The following is an 11106-nucleotide window of genomic DNA, read 5'->3' on the forward strand; positions in this document are numbered from 1 at the left end:
AACATCTTTCGAAAGATAAACAAGCATTTTGTATACATCCACACACGGATCATTACAAAATTCAATTTACAAAGGTATTTGAAACCACATATGAGCAATTTCAGAGCAATTGAAAAGTCATCGAAAAACAAGTGAGCTAAGCAAACTTAAGAGCCCATGGATAACCATGGATACAAAGGGTGCTAACACCTTCCCTTTGTATAACCTACCCCCTTACCCAGAATTTCTTAAAGGTCTTTTTTCTGTTTCTTTTATAAACCTTTCCTTAATTGGATAAAATAAAAGGTCGGTGGCGACTCTGTGAATTTTCAAAAAAATGCGAAAGCATTAAGCGACAAAAAAGAGTCAGTTCACGTATCTCTACAGATCAGAGGTATGGCCCGGTATTAAAAAAAAAATCGGAGGTCCACAGTGGTGTTTGAGGAATCTCATAGTTAAAATTCTCTAGATAAAAAACTCGCAGATAAACAAAAATAGGCTTAACACACTTAAAACTGGATCCCCAGTGAAGTCGTCCACCTCTAGTCACAAGTTGAGTCTTATTCCTCTCTCTAGATTTATTGTGCTTTGGTTGTTTTTGCCATAATTTGCAAAATGGGAAGATTGTTAGATCCATGGTTTTAGAATTGGCAACATTTTTGTTAAAACATGGTTCACAACAATATGTTGGGAGAGATGTTCTAACATGTTGGTTAGATTCAATGAAGATAGATGTTCTGACAGATGTTGTAACATGTTGTACTAGAACATCAGTACAAGCTGTTTTAATTCTTAACAAATTTGATTTTGTGATATTCCTTTTGGATATAAATCTCACTTATTTTGGCAGTTCAAGAAGATTTAATCTGGAACAAGTGATTTGATCTTCAACTCTACATAAGTTTCTAAAATAGGATATTGAGACAATTTAGGAAACGTAATGTTCTGTTCCAAAATTTAAGGAGAATTTTCTACATAATTGGTGCATCTCTCATCTTGTGGATCAAGGAATATTTAGGTGAAGATTTTGAACCCATGGACTGCTGAGTAGTATTTAAAGGGATACCTAAACCTAATGTAATTAAGTCTTTCACCATTGTAAAATTCGGAGAAGCTTAGAGTCTTAGGTTTTGAGAGTCTCTTGTGTTTTTGTAAGTTTCCCATGTATATTTTGATATAGTGAGGTAGATTGATTGTTACTTGATAGTTTATCAAGTTATTGTTCTCATTCTTGAAGCTTTTAAGCATAGAGTTGGGTATTATTCTCGATAAATGCTTTTAAGCAAATCTGAGTTGTTATGTATTAAAAGTGTAATCTTTTGTGTTGGGATATAGTCACTGGGACTGTAATTGGCTTTTGTCATTCGGATTATCACTGGTTTTTGTCATTGGGATTGTGACTGTTTTATAACTGAGGTGATTGGTTGTAGAAAGTGATAGGGGGTCTCATATCTAGAGGGTTCTAGGTAGAAGTTGCACAAGGTATGTGTCATACCCTAAAATTTACCCTCATATATTTGCAAACGTCATTTTATTTTGAATAAGTGACGTAGCACAGTTGGTAAAGATTTAAGGTTAAAAGATACATGAGCGAGAGGTCCCGAGCTCGAATCTCACTTCTAACATTTCTCCTTTTATATTTGTTTTCTAATTTTAATTCTAACTTTATTTCCATTATTCAAAAATCATAAAAATTGCATTTTTTTTATTATTTTAATTTAATTTTCGCACTAATTAAATAGGCATTTTTAAAATGGTCAATTTTCACTTTTATGCATTTTTTAGTTAAAAAATCACCAAAAATCATAAAATATTCAAAAAATCCAAAAAAGGAAGTTTTTAATTTTATTTGTTCTATTTTTAACATTTTTCACAACTTGGGTAACAAGTAAAGATCTTTTTAAGAAAATATTAGTTAATCATTTAAAAGATCACAATCAAATTATGTTAGTTAATGAATAGATAAAAAATACACAGATAAACAAAAATAGGCTTAACACACTTAAAACTGGATTCCTAGTGAAGTCGCCATTTTTCTGTAGCGGGGAAAATCTGAGATCGAAGCCATTAATTGACTCGACTCAATATTTCAGTGAAAGATGCCACCGCGCTTTATTATTTCCAAAGGAAAAGGGAAAAGAATGAAGAAAACCCAAAGTTTGTTTTTTAAAACAAAAAGAAAGAGATCTTAGGTACGGGTGTTGATTATACAAGGGGAAGGTTTTAAGCATCCCTCATATCTGTGGTATTCCACAGGAACCTTTTTGAAAATCTGTGTCGTGTGTGCTAAAAAAATGGTTTGTTTTATTTTTAAAATAAGCTCGTCAAAGCGTTAAGCTTTGTGCCTACATACCTCCTCGGTACAATGGAGAAGTTAGAGCTAATGTAGTTCCGCTAAAAAGGGAAAACGGTTTTTAAAAGGAATAAACACTTTATCATCGTCGGAGAGAATACTCAGCCATTGATCTTGATCATGAGAACAAATGAGTTTTTTGCGTTGCAAGTGAAAGAAGGGCTCCAACTCGGATAAAATCAACAAGTATGCCACTAGCTCTCTCACGTGGAAAAGATCTTATTATATCAATCAATTTCAAAATCGTGGGGTATCGCAACTCACTACAACAATTAATCGTGTCTAAACTTTTGAAGAAAAGCCACTAAGGGCAAAAGATATTTTTAAAAGAAATATTTTAAAAGATATTACAAACATAAGAAGATTTTAGAAAAAGGGAGAAGATTTTGAAAATCTAAGAAGGGGAGGAGATGAAGAGGCTATCCTAATGCGTAAAATAAAAGCTAATGAAAGAAACGGTCTAACCGAAAAGAAGCCAACACTTGACATTATGAGTTAAGGTAGATTTCCCATCCTTTGGAATATCAATACTAAACCAACACATTATCACTTGGGGATTCAGATGAACTTATTATTTTAGCACCACTTTGCATTAAGCACATTAAAATTCAGACGAAAAATCGGGTAGAGTAACGACTGTTTTCGGGTAAAATCCTTATCTCAATGCCTTGGAATTAATCATCAAGGACTTTCAAGGAAATACCTGCACACATAAACAGACAACAATCCAATGCCAGACAGATAGAATAACGACAGAGTAACAACAAAATCATAGGGTCCAGAGGTACTAAGTCCATAAGTCCAAGTCTCCAAAATGCTCGGGATAGTAACCAATAGTCCAAAACAGCCTTAGGTGTTTTTTAGATTTTTAGTTGATTATTAGTGTTTTAGCACAAAAATAAAGTATGGTCCAAGTGGACAAAAAGAAAATAGCGGAAACATAAACAATACGTCCAAATGGACAAAGAGAAAATAACGGAATATAAACGTCCAAATGGACAAAGAGAAAATGGCGGAAAAATAAACATGATGAAATCATAAAATAAAACGATAAAGCGAGAAATATAAAGAGCAATATAATAAAATGCGGAAATTAAAGTCAATTGTTAGATGTTAAAGATAACCATCTTGAAACTTGTCAAGTATGTTATCAAAGTTAGTAATAAAGATCGATGGTGAGTGAAGGATGTTCTCGGATTTAAATTCAATGGAACTTTATTAGAAGCTTGATAAGATCATAGCGACTACACGATAAACTTCCATAAGTCATAAATCAACCGCATGCAATTCTCTTCCATGTTTGATCTTTTTTTATTCGGGACACGAAATATTGCGCTATGTTAAGCAGATCGCCAAGTGATTTATGTAGAAATCACCCTACAACGAGGCCGGTCAAAAATTTTATATGCTAATGCATGCGAGAGAAGCGATATGTAGATCACTCTCTGAAAGCAATACCGCACGAAAAGAAAATAGGTAACGATCTAGTCTTTACCAAGAATCCATAGAATTCTCAAGGTGTTAAGACTTTCATCGATCAAAAGAAACAAAATATGGAACCACGTTCAAAGGCTCCTTTCATCCATAATTTCAATCACTTAATATTGCGGATTCGGATTTTCATCCTATCGACGCCCTAAGTCCATTGATATTAGAGAGAAATTAGGCCTCTAATTTCTGATTCAAAGAAAATATCAAAAGAATGGAGTAGAAGAAGAGTTAGAACCAAAAACAAGTCAAAAATTGCAAAAACAAGCATTCTGCCTCACTGGAAATCGATTTCCCTCTGTAGGAAATCGATTTCCTGCCTGCAGAATTCAAATCTTGCACAAAAAACAGAGTGGAAATCGATTTCCCTCTGTAGGAAATCGATTTCCTGCGCACAGTTTTCAAAAAACAGCATTATGAAGCATAAAACTTGATTTAGACAAACATAGAAACACCTTATGATCACATATCAATTGGAGCACGAATTTTCCTTCAATTCACCATCAAATAGGACCTATATAGCATCAAAGATGCATTGAACACAAGCAACAAAGATCTACATCTTAGAGTTTAGAATTTTACCACTTCTTGAACCAAATGTTGGAGTAGCTTCAAGAACAAGCACAAAATGAGTAGATCTTTCAAAATTGGAGATGAACAATCAAAGAAAAGAGTGAAATGTAGGAGGTTTAGTTCAAAATTAGCAAGATTCAAGGTGAATCCTACTAATTCTATGAAAATGAACTTTGGGTGAGGGTTTTGGAAAGGGTGAGAAATGAATTTGCAAGAACTTTTTTGGTTCTCCAAGCTTATGAAATGAGGGAGGCAAGGCCTCTATTTATAGAATTGGAGCAAGAGTAGTGGTAATTTGGTCATTTTGCATTTGGTAATTAATTTGTGCTTAATTGAGGTTAAAATGGGATTAATGAAGGGAATTATTTTTGATGAGGTGGAAAATTGGTAAAATGACAAAAATGATCAAAGAAAATAGGTGCCAAAATGATGTCATGCTTCCCTCCCTATTTTTTTTGAATTTTCGCCCCAGGAAATCGATTTCCCATATGGGTAAATCGATTTCCACCTTCAAATTTTCAAAAATTTTCTTCTTGCACTGTTTTGATTTTTGCCTGATCTTTTACCTGTAAAATATAAACAAAAGAGACAAAATACATATTTTTGGATTTTGGTTAGTAATAAACAAATTAAAAACTAGAGGTGCTTGATGATTCCCCTCAGAGATAATCACAGTATCAAGAATAGAACTTCACAATAGTGCTCTTGATTGATGATTAAAATGCAATTAATGTATGATCTTAGGGTCAAAAATTGGGGTATGACACACTGCTCCAAACATTGTCCCAAGGAAGGTATCCATCGACAGTCAGGATCCCCTGAAAAGGAAGACACTAGAGATAGATCAAGTCTCAAGATTCTGGATAGAAAAAGCACTAGACTCACAGCAACACGTGAAAGATCAAGAGAGCAAGGAGAGAAGGATTCTTGTAATCACAACTGAAGATGCTAAGCTGATGACAGGTATGAGTCCCACAAATCTGTTGAGCTGGTTTAAATCAAGTTGGACACACCTTAGTGTACCTCACCAGAATATAGAGTGGAATGTCATAACTATGCCTTACTACATCAAAAACAAGGTGGAGGACAAATGGAACCTCATGCAAAGGTCAACTAATGATCCAGATATTGCCAACAAGCTAAATATCCAGGAGGACCTTCAGCTGACATCCCACCACAATAGCTCTAGTGTAATCACAAAGTGCAATTTTCTCTCAGAAACAGGTGTAAAGCTAACTCACATTGTTGAAATGCCTCAAAAATCTCGGCTCATTTCACTTAAAACATTACCATGTCCACACATACATACAGAAGTGACTAACCCTGTCAGAACCCTGGTTGATGCAAGTATGCGAATGGTGCATATGATGCATATCAAAGATGATCCTAACAAGAGTGACGAGAATGCTTCTAACAAAATCAATGACATCTTCAAAAAAGCTCTTGATGCTACACAGTTTGAGAACTTGCGAAGCAAGTCGGGACTCTGCATCCTTGAAGAACCATAGTGACAAAAAAAGGTGGAAAAGACATTGTTGGTGGCCTTGGCAACATTTGTGGCCAAACAGGGGGAGAAGTAATACATGTCACCCCAGAACAACAAGAATGGTGGTTGTGTGTGATCAACAATTCTAAATTGTTTATTTGTGTGTTGATCTGTTTATGCTTGTGCTACTCTTGTGGCTGTTTGTCTGGTTTGTCTAAGCACTGTGTGCATACTGATGATGTATGTTGTCTGTTTTGTATTAGCTTGTTTTATTGTGTTTTGGTTATCTTTTGTCCGCTGCAAGTATTTCTCTGGTATGGTGTGACAGGTTGTTTTAGCCAAAAATTTGCCAAAGGGGGAGATTGAAGGTGTTTTCATGTTGGCTGCATTAATGGTAAAACATACCTGGTTGATATTGTAGTATGCAGGTTGCATATGTGTGAAGCTAATACATGTTTTATAGTGAATGTCATGATCAATGTCATGACATCTGTGTGTGACAGCAGGAGTTGTTATTGTTTATTAAATATGTTTCCTGATTTATCCCTTTTATCAGTTTAGGAAACTTTTTATTGAGTGCTGAATATTTCGTCCAGAAGATCCTGCTGACAGCACATTGTGTAACAGACAGATGGCGTGTGAATTAGGTTAACTTGGTTAAACCTAATTTGTTTCTTAAAAAGCCAAAGGCCCAAGACTACATATAAAAGGACTGCAATCCTATTTTGGAACGCAGTCAGAAGATTTTATTTGTGAAGAACTATTGTTCTGTAACTGTCTCGTGTGATCCAAGCAATTGTCCTTGATGATTGCGTTGGAATAGTTTCTGGTTGTGTAATGTCACTCTAAGCTTTTAAGCACGGGTGTGTGTCTCTTGATTGAAGCTTTTAAGCAGATCAAGGTGTGTTCTTGAAGAGTGTCTTCTATCTGTAATTGTTATTTGTTTATGTGTAATCACTGCTGTGATTGAGGGGAAGTGGAATGGAGATATTCCATATCTAGGGAGAACCTAGGTAGAAGGGTCATTGGGTAGTGATTAAGTGATAAGTTATAAACGGGGGAGTTTAACTTTGAATTGATACTACTGATAGTGGACTTCATCCCTGGCTTGGTAGCCCCCAGAGTAGGTTGTTTGAACCGAACTGGGTAAACAATTATGTGTGTTCTTTATAGTTTTTATGATGTTCTGTTATTATTGTCTGTGTTGCTTAATTGTGGATGTCATAACACCCAGTCTGACATCGAGCGTGTGTTACTAGAATTTTCAGGAAGAGAATACAGGTTGTAGCATAGTGGATGGGACGAATGTCTGGATTCACATATTCCACTGTGAGGGGAAATCTGTGACCCGCAATTGGATAAACCAGAAGAGATTTAGATGCACACACATAACTAAATTCATCAATAGGTTCAAGATACTCAACAAATTAAAGGGAGCCAGAGCATGAAAGATCATAGACAATAACAAATTCTTCCAATGAGATAGAAATTTCATGGTTACATACCTCTGACAATCACCTCATTTTCATATATGAGATTTAAGTAAAACATCCTCATCACCTTCAGGAACATCTCATGATTTATTGCATGTGAGATTCTTCTAATGAACTTGGAAGAAGACATAGAAAAGTTCAAAATTTCCATAAACACTCTCATCCACATAGTGTATATGGATGGGATGTTTTCCAAAAAAGTTTTCATGGAACCTTTCTTCTTGCTCTTGGGACAAGATTTCATCAGGTATATAGGCTAGAGCATATGAACTTGCATATGTTTAGACTCTTTTTGGTGCCATTGATGATGGTAATGATAACACAAAAGTAGCACAAGAACACAATAATACAAGAGCACAAGATTACAAAATAAAGAGAAGATTATGATAGGGATGAGAATATAGGATTCCTGATTACCTATTTACAGTATGGATATAATTGATTAATTGATGCTTTAAACAATAACTGCAATTATGCTCATAGATTCTAAATTTATAGATGAAGAAAATGTGTTACTTTTCAAGATTTAATTGATTAAAATCCTAAATTTAATTGATTAAAAAGCACAAAATTTGAATTTCTAGGGATATAATCGACTAACCATTTAGGTTAAATAGATTAAATGGTAGTTTTTAAGCTTCTTTGGTGTGCTTGGGACTTCAGTGACTTTGGACTCAAATTTGATTTTGGCACCTCCTCTTTTTAGGTTTCATACCTTTTTTTACTAAAAACTTCATTTTTCAATCAAATGATTAGTAAAAAATAACTTAATGCACTATGCAGCTAATTTAGCACTTGTTAGAAGAATAACAAAAAAATTTCAAGTTTATCTCTACCAAGTAATTTATCTTAATCCACAAGGAACATTGAGAAGATATTTGTATCATATTATAGCGAGGCATAAGTTTGATTTTTTATGCTAATAACTTATTAGTAATTGATCAATATTGGGAAGAAGACTATGAGATATTATGCCTTCACGAAGACTCTCAAAATAATTTCGAAGGACCACCAAAAATTGAACGAGATGCTGCTTTTATCTTTAGTTACATTGTATACTTTGACGATTTATAATTCGATGATTTGATAAGAGCCAATTAATCTATTAACAATATATAAAAGTTAAAGTATCTGGAAATTCCACGTCTACCCTAATTGACTTTAACTTAAACTAATCTAATTATTAAGGGCAATTTAGTCTATTCGTTAAATACTGCAATATGGTTGATTGTAATCTTAATTTTGCTGACATGGAAATCCCTCATTATTTTCTTACTGATTTTTTTTATTTATTTTAATATACAAGAAACTGGAAAGACATAATATTGGATTTCAAATTTCAAATTTCACCTTGAAAAATGAAAAGCCACGCTCCCAAGTCATAAACTTTTTCACGCCACTCTCCCAAGTCATAAACGCTTCCTCTTCACAACTTCACTTCCCTATGTCTGCTATTAATCCTCCCTTCAACCCTTCCCCTTATCACCCCTTCACCTTCTGAATCCCACCCTTATCTAAGAATTTGAAACCCTCATTTTTCGGTTACCCACAATTTTATTGTTACCCACTATGAAATCCTTTTATGTCAATATTTTTGCAGCAATATCAATTCTGTTTTGTTAACATGTCTTTCTTTTCTTTGTAGATTCAACATATCACTGCATATATGGACTCATCCATCATTGGAGCACGCTTTTGCATTGTTTTGACGGTATGAAGTTTAAAATCTATGAATTTGAAACCCTAATTTCGGTATTACCCACTATGAAATCCTTTTATGTCAAACGTTTTTGCAGCAATATCAATACTGTTTTCTTACTATCTCTTCGTTTTCTTTGTAGATTCAACATATTAGTTCATGGGTGGCCCTATTGTAGATCTGCATTCTGCTGGATCTGTTTTTAGTTTTTTAAGGATGAAGATATGTTTTTAGTTTTTTAAGGATGAATCCATAAAGTTTCAATTTTCAGTTTATTATTTTTTTGCGAGAATACTTGTGAACTCATTATTATAAAATTTTTGTAGTGAATTTGAGGGAAACAATTGTTTGAAAGCAAATTTTTGTAGTGAATTTGAGGGAAACAATCCGCCGTGTAAGGACAATTATCTGCTAAACTCTCTTTCAATTTCACTTTCCCTAATTTTTCTTTTCACTGTGAAGTTCATCTTTCCCCGCATATTCATTTTCTTCTTCCCTAATTTCACTTTCAATCAAATGTATTTCTGTTTTCTGTTAACATATGCTCTAATGTTTTTGATATTGGAATTTTAGGGTTCTAAGAGAGGGAATTTCGGATCTGGAATCATTTACTCTAATCTTCTACATACTAGATCTGGAATCATTATGAACCCATTCTGATTTTGTTCAATTTTTGTTTTATTGATGGTCATGTATTCGATTTGATTTGCTCTCTACAGTTTACAGCAGAAAAGACAGTATTTCAAGACACTACATCACATCCTTTCGTAGATGCATAACGGGGGAGTTGTTCGTTCTTTGGCAGGAAATTGTCGGTTTTATAAAATATGCAAATCCAGAGCTTTGAGCGCTGCAGGATACAATCAAATCCAGTTTTGAAACATCTGTGGTTCCTACATTTGAGTTCTCCTGCAAAACCATGTTTGAGTTTCTGAAGAAAACTACTGATATTGGCCATGAGAAAATCTTACAAGCGCTATAAGAAAAGGTAAGAAAATATTAAACCTTTTTATCGTAAAGAAGCAAATTAAAGCAAATTGTTTAGTGATTTCTATAAATATTTTATACATTGTTCAACTTTTAACTTTGTTTTTGTTTTTAGATGTCCATAAGGTGAATTCTTGCTAATCAATACTCCTTAGACAAGGCAAATTTTATTGATCATAATATTTTATGGAATCAAATATCAAATGTATTTGATTTTGATTTTAATAGTTATTTACTCTTTTGACTTATGTAGGTATTGTGCAATATTCAAATGTTTGCCAAAGCTATGACCTCTCTGTTTGCTGCATATTATGAAGACTTCTACATATTCACTCTGCGGATTTTTATCATGTAGAAACAACTAAGCTAGAATATCAATAAGTTAGAGAATAACGGTTACTTTAGGGTGAATTTATTTTCTGTTTTGGATCTCACTAAATTAGAATCACTATATAATTGTATGTTAGATACAAATTCACATAACCAATACTTTTCATTTTTTTTGAAAGTGTTTATGTACGATTTGATTTTGAAAGTGTTTATTTTCTGTTTTGGATCTCACTAAATTAGAATCACTATATAATTGTATGTTAGATACAAATTCACATAGCCAGATTCACATAACAATATATAAAAGTTAAAGTACCTGGAATTTTCAAGTATACCCTAACTGAGTTTAACTGACTTTATAAAATTTTATTATTAAATTGGAAACCATTTTATGACTATACAATAAATTAAAATTCCCACGTTATACTTTTTCTATGCATAAATCAATCACTTTATGATATTTGTACATATCCCTTATTACTACAATAAATATTTTATTCATTTATTGAGGAAATTTAAATTTTTCCATATAACCACTTATTTGAACCATAACTATTGTGATGCTAATGTAATGTTTATTAGACAAGAATTTCATTATCACCGTACATTTGCATCGTTGGAAAAATTCAATTTAATAGTTTATATATATATATATATATATATATATATATATATATATATATATGCAAAATTATTTTTATACACAATATAAGTTAAT

At 33.2% G+C, this 11106-nt stretch overlaps 1 long non-coding RNA gene across 1 annotated transcript; it reads left to right on the plus strand.

Moving 5' to 3' along the window:
- Positions 1-8945: 8945 nt before the first annotated feature.
- LOC131647842 (uncharacterized) lies at positions 8946-10447 on the plus strand. The gene is made up of 3 exons (XR_009297984.1): positions 8946-9083; positions 9791-10059; positions 10312-10447. It is a non-coding gene; the product is annotated as an uncharacterized LOC131647842 (long non-coding RNA).
- Positions 10448-11106: the final 659 nt, after the last annotated feature.

Source organism: Vicia villosa, linkage group LG2 (genome assembly GCF_029867415.1).
Source record: "Vicia villosa cultivar HV-30 ecotype Madison, WI linkage group LG2, Vvil1.0, whole genome shotgun sequence".
In the NCBI taxonomy this organism is placed as follows: domain Eukaryota; kingdom Viridiplantae; phylum Streptophyta; class Magnoliopsida; order Fabales; family Fabaceae; genus Vicia; species Vicia villosa.